Raw genomic sequence first — 18,283 nt, forward strand, 5'->3', positions numbered from 1 at the left:
TGAAGGAAAAGAGCATTCTAAAGGCTTCAGATTAAAAAATTGAGAAATTTATAATTCGTCAATTTTATAGCAAAATAAATGACGTTTTTTTTTTCTTAGATAATACTACTGGTCCCAAATAGTAAGATTTATACGCCTTCATATTAAATTTTAAAATCTGATATAATAATCCTGATAGATTTCTGAGAAATTTTTAGGGATATTAAATGTCTACAATTCTTTGAAATATGCTCAATATCTAAGATTTGCAAAAAAATGAAAATTAGATATAATTTATAATTTCTTATGTCTATATTCTAAAAGAAAATTCCGAATTGCGCAAAATGCACTGGACAATGATAAAAAGATTACAGTTAGAAATAAAAACAATGTATTATCTATTTGGTTTGCTAAGGAAAGCAGATTTTTTTTCTGAAAATATAATTCTTACTTTTCAATACTATTTTGGAGCCAGCCAAAGAAAACGTATTTTATATATTCTGATTATTTCATACTCATTCTTTCGTTTAAAACATGAATATATTTTCCTATATAATGATTATATTTTTAATTAAAATCTTGAATATATTAACCCTTTTTCTGTTTTTATCTCTTCTGAATCACTGAAACGTATTTACATGTTCATCAATATATTTGTAATTGAATTTCAAATATTACTAAAGAAACATTCGAATAATTTGAAAAAAAAATTAAGCTAAAGAGTATATATTATTATTTATTAGATTTTAAATTTTAATATAATTTAAATGTCAAATATTATTCGCTTATATGTATTCAATTGTATGATTTTTCGAAATAAAGATATATATTGATATCATTTGAAAAATTTCAGCTGAAATATAAGTTATAACTGAGTTTTTAAAATTTGTGATAAAGTACTGAGTATATTTCAAAGGGATATAGATTTCAATTGCTTAAGCCTTTTGGTATATTATAAAACTGCTACTTATCATAGCAATTCATGGGTAAAACTTTTATAGTAACTAAAAGAAATAAAATACATATATGTATATAAGCTTGTATTACAAATTTGTATATAGCAAATTTTATTTTTATAAAATTCGTTCTTTTTTACAAAATTCGACAAAATGAATGACGAGAAGAATGTAGAGATAGTCTAAGTTTTCCTCTTTTTCAGAAAGAACATCATCTCGTCTTACCTGAAAAGAAACGAAAAAAAAAAATTCAATTATCAACTTTAAAAATACTTCATTTGAAAATAAAATACCGAAGGCCAATTATACCGGAAAAGCTCTACATGAATTCAAATACAAATTGCAAAATATGAGAAAAAAAAAAAACATCAAACTGAAATGTGCAAATAATTTATTATTTTAATCATAGCCTTCAAATAAAAGAGTGATTATAACACGAATTTCAAAAGATAAAGATTTCGCTAATAAAGACAATCGAAACTCGTACCATTTTCATCAACTCTAAGCAAAACTACGGAATTCATTTCGCAGTTCTCGAAATCATTTAGAATTTGGAATTCTCTTTTTTTATTATTTATTTATCGTTTGCTGCTTTTCCTTCATTAAATTTCTCCTCTTTAATGGCAACATCAAAGGAAAAGTTTCTCGTGTAGCTCGACCTGTAGCACAAAGATCGTCTGTTTCTTTTCTAAACAGACTTTGTTGTGATTAATTTGCGATGATCACCTAGTGGTTGTAATCGTTACTGATGTGTGTCTGAAACCTAACGAAGCGTTCAACTGCCGATGATTGGACGGGGATCTTTTGCAATCTAGACTGACTTGCTGATTTGCATTCATTACGTATTCACCCAAAACAACTCATTTACATAGAATGCTGGTTTGGGAAAATTCTCTTGTATCAAAGCACGAAATTAGGAAGAAGAAGAGGAGAAGGAATAAAAAAAATTAAACTTAAGGGAAGAAGGAGAAGTGAAAAAAAATTTCGATCGCTACCCACGGAGTAATGTTTTTTTAAGCATTGTTTTACTACTTTCTTTTAAGTTTGAGAGTTTTGTGTCTCGTCTTATATCGTTCAAGGAAGAAACGATGCTCCCTTTTATAAGAAAGAGAAAAAGGGGAAACTGTTCTGCATAATAGCTAAACCAATTACGAATGTGTGTTTCTGCGAAGGATATTTTAAGAGCAGGCTCGATTTTTTGAGATACTAGGGAAACAAATGGGGATGCTATTGATAGAAAATAAGATTTTCTGAGCTATTCTAAAAAGAGATATTTGTATTAATTCATTAATTTTTACTCGTCAGAGAAAACAAATATGCAAAAATATTTATATTATAATGCTGATTAAAGAAACAAACCGCCTTTGTAATATAAATATTTAACCGGTTAATATTAAAAACTTTAAACAATATTGGCCATTTTTACCCTCTCATATATTGAGTATAGAGAAAATATTATAGTGATCAAAAAATTCAAATTCGAGACTTTTGACAAATCTCCACATTTTGGATTTCTTTGAATCCGAAAATCACGCTTTTGGCATTATGTCTATCTATATAAGGCGCTAGTTCAAAATGGCCTTCACCTATTCACCTAGATGGCTGAAACTTGGTGTATGAAATTACGACTAAATTATCAAATTTTGAATGGAATCCATTCAGAGGAAGTCTGTGTGTCTGTCTGATTGTTCGACTATAAGTGAACTCGAAAAACTACAAAACACAAAGAGCTAGGTAAATAAAATTTGGCACCTATGTACAGCATCTGAAATACAGTTACTTACAAATTTTAAGCTAAATCTTCAAGCATTTGACCGTCTGTCTATCTGTCTGTGCTTGCGCATGCATGCGAATACAATAACTCTTAAACTGGATGACTGAAATCAATGAAATTCAATATGTTATTCTATGTTTCATTAGGGTTCTTGCGGACCATCTTCGAAACAGGAATCAATATAATCAATCTGAACAAACTCAACTGTTTTGATCACTATGCCAATACGGTTTGCTCTGTATGTTATAAACTTTTCCTATGTAAAATAAACTTCAGCAGTCTAAAAATTCTTAGCTACTTTAAAGATTTCTGCTGAATAAAAATTATTTTATTTCAATTTTCACAGTCAATAAATCGTTATTTAATTCCATTTCTTATAAAGATGAATTAAAGGGCAACTAAATTAATTGTTGTTTTAAATTAATTGTTGTTTTAAGTTTCAATATGAATATAACAAGAAAAAATTTCTTAATCGGCCACCACTCTTGTTTTATACAAAATCAACTGAAGATCATCAGAATTAGCAATAGTTTTAAATCTTTCTAAGGAATTTAATGAAAAAAAAAATACAAATTCAACTTTCTTATTCAATAAAAAAACCACCCCTTTTTTGTTCTATTAAATTCCTTTCTGTCTTAAATACCTTATTTTCAGATAATAAATTAGCTAAAAATTAAGTTTTGGAAACATTAAAATATTGGATTCCTACCCGAAATACAGAACTGCTCGAAATTTTATAACTATTTCGTTACAGGCAATGAATAAAAATTCAGTTGCAAATTTCATCTCTACAAACAAGTCTAATAAAGGAAAAGTGTGTGTTAAAGTGTTTTAAATAAAATAATTATTGTATTAATTGCAATGTTATTTTATTTAATATTTTAAATAAAATTCAAATCCAGTTTTTTTTTTAATTTAATTTTATTTATTTATTTTTTTTACTGGGAAGAATTACTTCAATGAACCATATCAGAATACATTCTTTAAAGTCTCATTTTTTACGACAACAAACTATAGTTCGAAGCCAGGTTTCATTCGAAACGTTCCTAATGAAAGTTGATAGTTTATTTAATTATTCATCAGCACACGTTTATGCTATTAAATTAACTGCATTATTAATTTTTAATTGAAAAAAGTTTAAAAAATGTCTTTTATTGTGAGAAGAATAACCTAAAAGAACCATATCAGAATACAAACAAAATCAAAGGCGCATTGCTAAACTAAAAAATAAAAAACAAATCGAGGCAATATTTCACCTACAGACTTTTAACACAGGCCAATACTTTATTTAGGCATTCACCGACACTTTCTAATTACTATTATTTTAATTGCAACGATATTTAACTTGTTATTTAAAAAAAAGTCTGAATTCAATTTTTCTTCTGGGAAGAATATCTTAAATGGACCATATCAAGCGAAATCGTTTTCACATTCAATAAAATAACAAACTAAAAATCAAAGCCAGATTTCCTTCGAAGGCCCCCTAATAGAGGTTGATAGTTTATTCAAACAATCACCAACACTTTTGCATGGCCAATGTCCCTGGCAATAAGTAATTCCTTCCGATTCCATAATCACTTCATCGATCAGGAGCAGATCAATTGGAAATGGAAGCATTTTCCTCCTTTGTAGCCCTCTTCATCAATTGATTTTGAATTAAATTAACACAGAAGGTCGCCGCACCCTTTATAAAGTGGCCGAAAGTAAATAAGAACATAATTAAATGAATTTGAAATTGATAAAATATACTCAATTATACCTGAATGCCCTAGGAGAGGGCCCAGCAGAAGGCCCTGAGAGGAGGGAAGGGGCCTTCGAAAGAGAGATTAAAACTTATTGAAATTCCGAAGATGTTCGGCCCCCCAACTGTCAAAGGGAATCATCATGCAAATGCGATGGTCACCAGTGCCCGAAATCACGCGAGATATCGCGAGAGAATTCATCGATGGCATTTTCCGAAGAATGCCTCCTCAACGAACTTTGTTCATTAATCTCGAATTCCATGGGATCTGAAGGTCCGGTGTGCAATTTAGAACACTGTTTCTGGTTTGGAAAGGATAAGTGATTGACGCGGGTGGGGAGTGATTGGATTTATGGTGGGCCCTCAGGCATTTTGTTAGGGAGGCTTTTATTAAACTTTTCCTATTGTTTCTCCTATTTGAATTAATGATGTATTTTTTGCTTATGCTTGCACAGTGAAATTTTTATCAAATCAAATTTAACACAGCATTTGGTTTATGGATCTGTATATTTCGAGATGATATCATACAGATTAATTATTGATGTATTTTTTATTTGTATTTTTTTTAACAAAATTACATCAAATTAATTTTAACACAGTATTTGTTTCAAGAATTTTTCGATGTGTCTTATCTTGATGAAGGTGTATGTACACACTTGAAACTTCGGAAATCGCTCAAAATATAGAATATTTTTTTATTGCTTAATAATGTTCTCTGATCCTTTAGCTTTCAAACGATACCGATATGTTGTCAATATTCGAAATATTTTTCGAGTTATAATTATTTTTCTTGAGGTGCTTTCATTGAAAACTCTAGTTACGGTTTTTTTTAAACTTATCTTATGATGGATGATATTTTTCCACTAAGTTGCTTCATTCAAACAATCATAACTCAACAAGAAATGAACCAAATACAATTATTTATATATGAAAATAATCTGTATGAAATAGCGGATGTTTTGTGCCTCAATTAAAGTTATATTTATAGAAATAAATTTTTAATAGCTATTTAAAAGTTAAAATTGCAGAAAAAAATCTCGCTTTTTCTATTCATCGTTGATAAAAAAATTGTTTTAAAAAAGTATATATTTTTATAACTTGATTGAGGCAGACAACATGAAGACTAATATTAGGCATCATTTCCAATAAGAATAGTGTCTGTACAAATTAGAATTTAAGATATCATGTTTAAAAAATATGCTAATTAATTCATTAAATATTATTTAATTAATTAATAATTAGTGTAATATGGTTTTTACTCACTGAAATGAGTTTAAACATATATTAATGACCTACTGTGTAAAAACTGGATTTTTAAAGTTAAAATTTTTTAAAAAAATCTTCTAGTGTGTACGTACACCTTAACAGAAATTGACTATTATTGTTGTAGTTTTAATTCTAAAAATTTTAACATTTGTTGTATCACTTATGGATTTTTTTATATATACCTACATGTCCGCGAAACTAATTTTTTTAAATGCATATTTTGCTGAGAAATTTTAAAATAATTTGTTTTATATCTTATGGAATTTTTGCTCTTTCGAATATGATTATTGATATATTTGCTTATCGCAAATATTTCATCCCAGTATGTGGAAAACAGTTTGGAATGATAAAATTGAAAATTTTACTTACTATATCAATTATTAATTGTTCTTATTAATATAATAATCAATTTCACGGTATATCTTTGCCGTGAGGCCATCGAAATTGCTACATATAGGCAAACATACAAATTTTATTCAAAACTGTGTTTTTTGAACTCACGGAGGTCTGAAATGTAGAGATTTGTAAAACTCTTGAGGTCAAATTTCTTGGCGATTACAATTATATTTCCTCTGTATTTCGTATACAAATAATAATAATAATAATAATAAGTAAATAAAGCAAAGGAGTTCACTAGAAGTATGGTTGATTTTTACGGTCCTAAGAAATATATTACAAATGAGATACACTGGCTTCTCATTGTGATAAATCATTTTAAAATAGAATAAAGTTTTTTTAAAAAAAAAGTCTCTGATCCGCAGCGTTTTCCTTCTTTAGGTCAATGCAAGACAACAAGACAGCAGAATAAAATCTTGCAAACGCTGAGGAACAAATCGCTCAAAGAGGGTTTCAAGAGGGTAAAGAATGTTTATTGTTGAAGAAGTAAAAGAAATGTTTCACAATCGTATTCGAATTGTTACAGCTTTTATTTATCATACAGAAATAATACAAAATTCAGGCACCGTCCAAGATGAAAACCAAATGAAAGAAAAGAGACAATCATGAAGCAATCCATACGATATAAAAGCATGAACTAAAATCTGGGTCAAGAACCATGATCAGGGACTGGCAGATCGCTCATTTGCATTAAAGTTCATCTAAATGCCAAACTATGAAATCAAACAATAGATAATTAACATACATTTGTGGAACATTGTGCGTCCACCATATAAATCCATCCAGATGATGATTTGTTTGGATCGCTCAAAGATGCTTTCAAGAAGGGACGGAATGTTTATTGTAGAAGAAGTAAAAGAAATGTTTCACAATCGTATTCGAATTGTTACAGCATTTATTTATCATACAGAAGTAATACAAAATTCAAGCACCGTCCAACATGAAAACCAAACGGAAGAAAAGAAGCCGTCACGAAGTAATCCATGCGATATAAAAGCATGTACTAAAATCGAGATCAACAATCATTATCAAAGACTGGCAGATCGTTCATTTGCATTAAAGTCCATCTGAATGTCAAACAATAAAATCAAACGGTAGATAATTAAAAAAAGGAAATAAATAGAAAATAGGGAAAATATTATAAAAAAGTAATGTGAAAAATTAAGATACGTAAAAATACATAATTATATCAATAAATATATTAAAAATTTTCTAGTTCTTTAGTCGAACATTTCTGAGCAATCAGGATGGCAGAGTTCTTGCCATGTTGGCATTTCTCTAAGATTTGCAGCTCCATTTTTATCAGAAGGCCACTGTAAATGTTTATAATCTGTACACTGTACTGATTATTCCAAATGTGACACTTCTTGATAAACACTTATTACCTCCGCTGAAAATTCTGATCTGATAAAACACTAAGACGGAATTTTGATAAATATAAAAATTTCTTAGGACCTTTACGGCGTCATTAGTGCTATCGGCAAAATCTGATCATTGATTTTAAAGGTGATATCTTTACCCTAAAGAATAAAAATAACACACAGTATGTTGGTGCATATGTTAAAACGGGAATACGTAGAAAATTATCTTTGGTATTGTTTTATAAAAAATATTTTCGAAAAGATATTTTGAAATGTCTTGTTTATATCTGAATCATTCTTTTCATGCCACAATTAGATAATATTTGGGACATTAACTGTTTTAACTCATTTTCATTGAAATAGAACTAGGTCATTGCAACGCGATCATTATCTGTAAAACTCAACTAAGTTATGAAAAAAGTTAGCTGAAGCAAAGATATAAAAATGCGTAAAGCAACAATAACCCGTAGCACCCAAACCTCTAGTCGGGGGGGGACGATTTTTACAGCCTGCAGGTGTACTATGCCCTGATTTTCACACACTTAGTGTTGCAGAAAATTAAAGGGGAGAAACACAATCCGAGAAGATTGAAAAAAAGGTGTAAAATTATTGAGATCATTCACTTTTTCATACCATTCGGGGGATGTATACATATTTAAAAATTACACGTTTTCTTAATTATTTGAAAATATTTAAAACTATTAAAATATTTATTATCTGAGATTGCTTAACTATATTTATTTTTTTGATTTTAACCAGTTAACTGGTTTTGACGAGTGTACTCGTCATGGGACTATGTTACGTTTTGACGAGTTTATTCAATGACAATTATTATATTTATGTAATAATTGTTTAATTTTTATATTTATAATTAATTATTTATTATAATTATATAGAATATGTATATTTGTGGTAATTTAATATGTATCTTGTGGAAATATGTATATTTCCGAAAGAGGTCGAAACAATCAACTGGTTAATTATTTCATATTTAGTACTAGTGCTCGCTTACATAATGATAAATGGACCATTTATTTTCTAATTATGATATTGCTTGTTTTAACACAAACAAGTTAATGCATGTCGGGTTTTTTTCAATAAATTAATCCATATGTAATGAAGTTACTCGAGGGGTATAACTGAAAATCTCAGCAATGCTTCTCGATTACAGAGCAGATAAGATTCCAATACATATTGGAATCGTATATTCATATAAAGAAAAATGTAAAGACATTTTTATACCGAGATAAATGTTGCCTCCGGTGCATATGCAATCAATTGCAGGAAAATTTTCTTTTTTTTTCCAAGAATCGACAGATTCTTCTCTCTTGTTTGCCAGATTCATCATGAATGTCTCATGAGATCGGATTCATCATGAATGTCTCTAAGAGATCATTCCCACCAGTTTTTAACCCCCCGGGGGGGCACCTCTAAATGAGGATGAGATGCTTCGGCATGGTGGTTGGATCTCTCCACCCTGGAGGTTGCACAAATAGGTGGGGGATCTGGCTCCTCCCATCGATGACAGGACATACTTCCTTCGGGGAGGGTTGTACCGTGGCCGGTGATGGCCCTTAGGTCTCAACCACAGTTATCGCCAGTGTTACTGTTGCGGCAGTCCGGTCATTCAATTTTATGGTTTAAATCAGTGTGCCTTCGTGGCGGATCGGAGAGTCAGATGGTTGACTTCCCGTCAGTTTTTATATTGTGTTTATCCTGCTCTGAAATTTGTCTGTAAAAAAGGGGGGGGGATATAAATTCCTTGATGTTCATTATTATTTATCTAATAAACATCAACTTTTTAAAAATATAATACTGCTACTGAAACTGTCCCTCACTAACAAGAAACCATATGACAATTTATTGTCAGTTTAACCATTTCAATAAAAAAAAAAAAAAAATCCATTTCAAGGATCGAGACAAAATTTCAAGAAAATAATCTATTTATTTCAAATGATTGAAATTCCAACGTGTTTAGAATAATATCTAACTACTGGCCCGAATAATTTGTCTGATTTGAAGTGTGTACGGTTTCAAGAGAAAATTTGGATAGGTTACCTCAAGCGCTTAAATACGTATTGGAGTACTGATCTGGATGGATATATATCCTTAAGACCCCCATGTTTCTATCTATTAAGATTTTAGCTAATTCAAATTTACTAGTCAATTATCATTTAAGTCTTTTTTTTAATCAATTATGTGTTCTGTCATGTATAATTTCATTAGTGCTAATTAACACTTTTGACATAATACATGACTCTCATATCGAATCTTAAAGTTTTCGAAAATTAAATATGGAACTGGAAATACTGAAGTTTCGCAAAGTCGAGTTGCGGAAAATTACTGCAACTGAAAGAACGTTAATCAAACAGATAATGAGTGACATTACATGAGCTGAAAGCACAAAAAGTAGCACAGATTGACAGAATGGAAAGTTGTACAAACTGATAGAATGAAAAGTTGCACAAATTATATTTATCGAAAATTTTACAAAGCAGGGTTATGTAAATCCATTTGAAGTCGACGGGTGTAAAATTATACAAATTGAAAATACATATAATTAATCCAACTAAAATTGAGGAACTTTAAATGAACTAAAAGTACAAACAATACATAAACTGGTAGGATGGAAAATAACAAATAATAGACTTATAGAATATTTCTTAAAGTAGGCTTAAGAAAGTCACTTGAATTCGGTTTATGTCGTCACTTGAATTCGGTTAAATCGAATTATGGTACATCACATAAAATCGATCTGAAAACAGAGAATAAATAAAAGAATAAATTAATTAAAAAGATACGCTTAAATATTTCAGGCATTCATTGCTTTCTTATATGAGCAGAAGCAACAATAAATATTCTAAATAATAGGCCGTGTCTTTTACTTAGAAGATCAGATAAATTAACAATTCTGGAGTTAAGTAAATAAAAAAGATGAATGCAAATACTCATAAACGACGATGGAAGAATTTGTAGATATTTTATATAATTATCAATTATATGAAAAGACATTCCCAATATATGAATTACCAATTATATGAAAAGATATTCCCAATATCTTAATTACCAATTATATGGAAATACATTCCCAATATATGAATTACCAATTATATGAAAAGACATTCCCAATACATGAATTATCAATTATATGAAAAGACATTCCCAATATATGAATTACCAATTACATAAAAATACATTCCAATATATGAATTACCAATTATATGAAAAGACATTCCCAATATATGAATTGCCAATTATATGAAAAGACATTCCCAATATATGAATTACCAATTATATAAAAAGATATTCTGAACGTTTGAATTACCAATTCTGTTAACAAATTCTTTTGATTGTTTCGAACAAACAGGCATTATTTTTATTTGGATTGCTTCAACAAAGGCATAACCTACATTTTAAAACCTACGTTCTTGTAAGCATTATATCCTATAAGCAATTCCCATCACTGTGCATACCTGCCCATTCTGAAGACCTCCCACGTGCACGACTTTAACTGTACCCACCTCCCGATCACTCGCATGTCGCTCATTAACAAATCCATCCGTCTGTCTTGCCTAACGATAACTGCATCACGGACTCGAATTTCGCCGTTTAGACCGCGCAATTCATAATTTTACCTCCTCTACATTTGCCCATTCGCACGATTTGGTATACCCCTAACATCCCTCAGTCTTTTGGGCATTTCCCCCTTCGGTTCATAGTGGCGAGTATATACGCAGTTTAAATGAAATGGTGGGGGGAGGGGGAAGGTAAGGTTGGGAAATCCAATAGTACGTTAATGTATCGTTTGGAAAAGAGTGGGAGGAGGGGTGGGGTAGTCTAGGGTGCACGCCACGTGATAAATAAGTAGCAAGTGTGAATGGGTGTTTGGTGGAAGGGATTCAAAATCGGAGGGGGTTGAGGAATTTTGATAAATGATATTTTGGCACACACATCACTAGCAGCGATCTCCTTCCCCCTTCCCCCACGAGAAAATTAATATTCGGTCGGCCCGTGACGTGCCAGATTCGGTCAGGGGTAGCGGTTATAGATGACCTGTGGGAGGTAGGAGGAAAGATAATTGCTTTAAATTGGGACCACATTGTGGGAAAGGATCAGAAGGTCTTTGCAGTACAAAATATTTATTATTATTTTTTTCATTTATGATTGGTATGTTTTTGAACTGATGTTTGAGAAAGAATTTTTAAAAGGAAATATTTGAAAAATTTCATTTTATGAATTTATTTTTCATTTGAATCGATTACTTCATATTATATACATGAGTACGTCGATTATTGTATATTACTGTACATCGACATATTTTGTATTATTGTATATTACTGTACATCGACATATTTTGTATTATTGTATTGGCCTTATCTATAAGCATGTAAGATTGATTGGAATTAGGGATTGCAATACCGGACCAAAAGTTCAATACCGGTATTCGGTATTTTTTAAATCTTAATACCGGGATGCCGGTTTTAATACCGGTATTAGAAATTTTAGAAAAAGAAAGAAAACACAGGTGTTTCTTTGTTTTATTTGCCAGTTTCATTAGAGAGTGTAAATATCACAAAAAATAATTTGTAACATAAACATATAACAGTATATAATCACAAAAAAGTAAAGAAATATCTTATTTATTTAAATCACAAAAAAGTGTAAATATCACTATTCAGTCTGGGGTACTATTACAACTTTTTGAAATGTGATTTAAAAAAAGCATAATGCATCACTTGTACTGTCATTAAGCCTGAAAATTTATTTTCTGCAAAAATTACCAGCTGTCGAAAAAGCTCTTTCGGCATCTACGCTAGTTGGTGGTACTGTTAGCAATGCGCGATATACTTTTCCCAAGTATTTACCTCTAAATCCCTCATCTTCAAATAAATCGATTTCTCGTCGGATGGTTTTGGATATAACTGATTTCTGTATTGTATTTTGATTCGTTGAAATTTCTTTATTTATCGCTAATTCTAATTTTTGTTCAAGAGACAATTCCTTTTAGTGGAGAAATTTTAAAAATTTCTAGTAAATACCGAAAAACCGGTATTTAAACTTGTGAATACCGGTATTACAAAATTGTACAAATGGCTCAAAATACCGGTATTCGGTATCCTGGTATACCGGTATTGCAATCCCTAATTGGAATGTTGAGAAACCAATACTCCAGTTAATATCCACAGTGTGGAGAAAAGAAAGAATTTAACATTCGTCGCAGGATCTTGGAGGATCCTTGCAATGTCTCTAATTTCCTATGCCATAAACTCTTCCTGCACTTCCTTTTCTGTATAAGCAGTATTATGTAGTCAATTCTGATAAACTGACAAGACATTTAACAATGTCTTCCTTCTAGAGAGTTGATTTCAATTCGCATATAAAAAGAAGTTCAAGATTCATTTGGTATAACCCTAGGTTTGCCAGAAGTAACAAAGAGCTGATTTAGAAAACCACTGCAGAAACGAAAGCGGAAGAATATGTCAAATCAAGATTTGGAAAGTGAGATTTAAAAAATTTTGATTTTTTGAATGAATGATTTTTAGACCGAGATTATGAGTCAGATTAGTACATTTAATGGAAACGTATAAAATAATTTTAAAAAGTACTTACACAATTATATAATTAATTTCGGTTTTTCTTTCTTATATTTTGCATACAATATGTAGAAAAAAATCTTTTCTAAAACAGTAATACAATAATCTTAACATTTAAAGGATAAAGTCAATTCTGATATACATACCACAAAATCTTTTTATAAACATATTTTCAGATGTCATTATTATAATTTTTGTTTTTTGAGCTTAATTTTAAAAACTAATTAGTATTAAGATCTTTTAGGGTCAAGAGGCAAGACATCTAATAAGCCCTATTGTTGAAAACTCCCCATTTCAAAAGTATAAAATCCGTGCAAGTTTTTTTTAATATGCTCTCTTTCAATCGGAAAGTTACTTAATAATCCGCGCTATTTGTACGCAATATTTAAAAATAGCCTTGGAGAAAAATTATGTAAAGATTTTAAACTTCTTGTCATAATGCTTAAATTGTGGTGATTCATTAAATTCTTCAAATTGAATTCTTAGCTATTTTTATATTTTCTCTTTGTGGAATTCGCACACGAGAATTGTAAAAAATTATTGAAACATTGTGAAATATTCTAAGTCGCATTTGTTAGGTTTTAAATAATATTGTTACGAATATGTAATGCTGCTTCCCAGCATAGTTGGTTCCACCATCGGAAAGAATGTTTTACAGTCATCGGTATTGGACGGAGTCCGGTGTCGCGTCGGAGGGTCCCGGAGCTTGGCGAGAAACTTGGCGACGAATTTGGCGACTTTGGCGCCAAAATAGATTATACCCGAAACATCGAGAATTTCCCCGATCCGTCTAGTAGGAACGGAGATACGCCTCGAACGTTCCTGATTAGTTGAGAGGCGTCTAGCTCCTCCTTCTGAGACCTATAAAAGGAAGCGGCCGCTGCTGCTAGGGCAGAGTAGTCGGAAACGACGGTAAAGAACTGGCCTTCCAGAGATAAGCGGAGCAGCGACGGAGTGAAGCTAGTGCTGAACTAAGCTGTGTTCTACTGTCTGTAGTAGAGTCTGTTGTATGCTGCTTTTTATGCTGTTTTGCATGCTGCTGTGTATGCTGCACGTCTCGGCTGAAGATAATCGTCTTCTGTGTTGTATATAGTTGTCGTCTTTGTGCTGTCCTGTGTGTCTTCGTGTAAATAAACGTCGTTGTTTTATTTTCTACCGCCGCCTGGTCATTGAGCGTTCTTCACACCATATAACTTCCACTATCCAAACGAACCCCGGAAATTTCGTAACAATATTTTATTATTTGAAAGAGAATTTCTTTCTTTCATTTCTTTCTTAAAATGAATTGTCACAGCAATGAAAACATATGAATTTGTCATTAAAATAAAGTCTTCAATGATAATTTCAGTTCTCAAAATTCATTCGAGTAAAAACTGTTTTAGCATAAACCTTCTTAGACCCAAAAAAATCCCCAAAAGTTCAATCTTCCTTTAAGTTTTTAGACATCTTTGAGAAAAGATAAAAAACAAGCAAATATGAGGAAACATCGAAGGAGTTTAAGTTGCACGAGCGCAAACACATCGGGAGAAAAAAAGTTTTAAAACCCCTGAGGGAAATCGAAGCTAGTGACTTTTTTCTTATTATTCTTAAAGTGGCGGAACTAAATTTGCATCAAAATGACTCCACAACATGAACCAACAAAAGAAACTCTTTTCCGACATCGCCTACGCTTTCAGAAAAATGTACCTGCATCAAAATCTGTTAGGATGCATAAGACTTGAAAGGATTTGTTTAGGAATAAAAAAAGGGGGAACTTTTTTTTTTCTTTCTCTTCTGAAAGTAGCTTATTTTACTAGAATCTGCCTATTCATGGTAATTGATATTGAACTGAAAAATAATATGGTTGTCGTTTTTTCCTCATGTTTAAAATACATACATTATACTTAGAAAAGAAAAAAAATTACTATGATTTTCATTAATTTTCTTATTTTGTTGCCGAATGTTTTGAATTCAGAATTTAGAATTAGGAAAATATTTGCACAAAAATATTGTTAGAGTTATATAACATTCTTTCAAATCTTGTGCATAAAAATTAAAAACCAAATTCCTTGTTTCATAACAATTATCCGCATGAACATTTATTAGAGTTAATAATATTCTTGAAAATCTCGTGTATAAAAATTGAAAGCCGAATTTCATACCTCATAATAATTATTTACATGAAAATACCATTAGGGTTACATAACATTATTGGAAATCTTGGGTATGAAAGCTGAATTTTCATACTTCATAATAAGCACCTACATGAAAATATTGTTAACGTGACATAACATTCTTGCAAATTCTGGGTTTGAAAAATTAAAAACCAAATTCCACATTTCATAACAATTATCTGCATGAAAATTTGTTAGACTTAATAATATTCTTGCAAATCCCGGGTATGACCACTGAAAGCCGAATTTCATACTTCATAACAATTATTTACATGAAAATATCATTAGGCTTACATAACATTATTGGAAATCCTGGGTATAAAAGCTGAATTTTCATACTTCATAATAAGCACCTACATGAAAATATTGTTAATGTAACATAACATTCTTGCAAATTCTGGGTTTGAAAAACTAAAAACCGAATTTCATACTTCATAAAAATCGTCTACATGAAAATATTGTTAGAGTTATATAGCATTCTTGCAAATCCTTGGTATACAAATTAAAAACCAAATTCCTTGTTTCATAACAATTATCTACATGAAAATCTGTTCGAGTTAATAATATTCTTGCAAATCCCGGGTATGAACCTTGAAAATCGAATTCATACCTCATAACAATCATCTACACGAACATATTGTTAATGTTATATAATATTCTTGCTATTCCTGGGCATGGAAGCTAAAAATATGCCACATAATAATTATCTGTATGAATCAACATTTGTAAAACTTCTTTCGTGCTTTTGTAAGTTAAAGGAAAAAACTATTTTAATTTTATCTTTTTTTAGTGAATATAAACAAGTAGAAAATATTGTGATGTATTAAAAAGGCGATATCTTGATAAATATGCATGTTTTAGAGATCTAAGATATGCATATTACAAGTTTAAAAAAAAACGCTTTAGGAGTAATATCTCGTGGTTATGAAAATTCCAAAACCGAAGAAGATCATACCAAGAACGCTTCATATGTGTTGATGAGAAGATTCGTGGATGGTGGGTGGTTCTCACTTCCTTTTGGGTTTACATTAAGATTTTGAGATTGAGTTTTTGCTCTTGCAAAGTGATTGTACCGTGGTCAGTTAATGCCCCTAGGTCTCAGTCATATTTCTAAACTTCGTTTCATGCAAACCGGATGCGTAAACAGAGCGGCTATGACGTATTTATACTATAATTGTTGGTTGATATCAAATTTTGAATGAAATCAGCCAATGGGAAAACATTTCATCCGAATTTGGGATTGTGAATACTATAGTTCAAATTAGTATTCTTTTAGATTGAAGGAATTTTTATACCATGGAAGCTATAGATAGTGTTACAAATATTGTAATACAGCTTTCCTGGAATGTTAGTCTCATCGCCGAAAAGATAGATTTACAAAGAATTCTTAATGGATGAATGCTGATGACCTTCGAATTTAGTGACAAGCGTAGCAATCAATTGGTAATTTGGGCATGAAATATGGAGTTTCAGGAAAATGAAATGAAGTATTGTCTAATCTCTATTAGGAATCCTAGTTCAAAGATTCTTCTGGAGAATTCTAAGTGACGTTCGGCATTGAAGGGAGACTATAAAAAAAGAAATGCTCACACGAGGATTAACTCTAGGAAGTGTGATCAATGCTGATTGTAAGTCCAATGCCTTATGCGCTTAGCTGTATTAATGTATTCTATTTAGCTACTTTCTGTCTGCTTGTGGTGCAAATGTCAACAAGTACTCTTCTTTCAGTACACTGACTGTGTTTCTGTTGAATGGGTTCTATGTTCTCTCGGATACTCATGGAATAAAGTGTCGTTTTCCATTATACAGCATGTTGAACTTATTTTACCGGATATCTTCCGTGTACCTCCCTCAATTTTAATAAATTATCTTAAAACATCCATCTGATTCACAAAGGGGTAGTCTATGAGCTTCCATATATGCCATACGTATGTGATCACAATATTTGAAAAACACAGAAAGCAAGTTAAAGGCAATTTGGTACGCAGTTTGTAGATTTATATCAAATTGTGCATAAAAATTGGTCGCGAAGAGAAGTTCCAAATTCACATTGTGCTCTTTTTGTAATATAGTGTTAAGTAACGTACTTGTACTAATTTCTACAAGAACTGAAATGATGGTACTATTTCAATAGAACTCCAATCATTCGTATTAAAACTTTTATGTTCGCCAATTATAGTTTTCGATTTGAAGGAAAGAGAGAAATTCTCAAACTTTCCTGAATAAAAATGACCAATGAACTGGAATTGTCTGCCATTTGACAGTGAAACCGAAAATGACATTACAGTATGTAAGTATATAAACGTTGTTCAGCATAATAACCTCACTGACTACTTCTCCCCGCCTTATTAAGGCTTTCGGATTAAATCTGGTTGACCGGACAGATGCAACAGCAACTCTGGTGGGAACTAAGATTGAGTCCTAAGAACCATCACCGGTCACGGTACAACCCTTCCCTTGGGAATCACGTCCCTTCATCGATAGGAAGTAGCTGACCCCCATAATTTCTATATCTATCAGGGTGGCGAGATCCAACCACCACCCTGCAAGCTTCTCATCTTCATTTCTAAGGTGCCCCAGTTGGGGTATTTTAGAAAATCTAATTTATTTTCAAATAAGCAATATTTTTACTTTCTCGTATACGAGATATACAAAAAAAAAAAAAAAAGCATTGAAGTAAACAAAATATCCGATTTCGAAACATTGGTAAATCTTTGATTTAGACATTCTTGGGGCCGAAAAATGTATTTTTAGAATTGTTCCTGGCTGTTTGTAAATACGATAATACAAAAAACGTAATGTGCTAAATGCATAAAAATTGATTTACTGTCCGAACCGCGAATGGCGTTAGAGACCACTCGGCAGGAAGAGGGGTGTGCCTGACGAAGGAACACGATATGTTTTGCTAGAAGAAGTATTGTAATGGTGAACCTCTCAAAATTTCGACAGATCATTATTTATAGTCTAGTTGAATAGTGAAAGAGGTATAAAATTATTGTCAAAATCTATAAAGGATTTTTTTGTATTATTAATATTATTCTAGTTATACACATTTGAAAAGAA

At 31.1% G+C, this 18,283-nt stretch overlaps 1 long non-coding RNA gene across 3 annotated transcripts in view; it reads right to left on the reverse strand.

The window, feature by feature from the left end:
- Positions 1-1,038: 1,038 nt before the first annotated feature.
- The window catches only part of LOC129976673 (uncharacterized), a 372,556-nt gene continuing 355,311 nt past the window's right edge, over positions 1,039-18,283 (reverse strand). For all 3 annotated transcript variants that reach the window (XR_008785164.1, XR_008785163.1, XR_008785165.1), the window contains one exon: positions 1,039-1,160. This is a non-coding gene — a long non-coding RNA (uncharacterized LOC129976673). The remainder of the gene's footprint in view (positions 1,161-18,283) is intronic.

This window comes from Argiope bruennichi, chromosome 7 (assembly GCF_947563725.1).
Source record: "Argiope bruennichi chromosome 7, qqArgBrue1.1, whole genome shotgun sequence".
In the NCBI taxonomy this organism is placed as follows: Eukaryota; Metazoa; Arthropoda; class Arachnida; order Araneae; family Araneidae; genus Argiope; species Argiope bruennichi.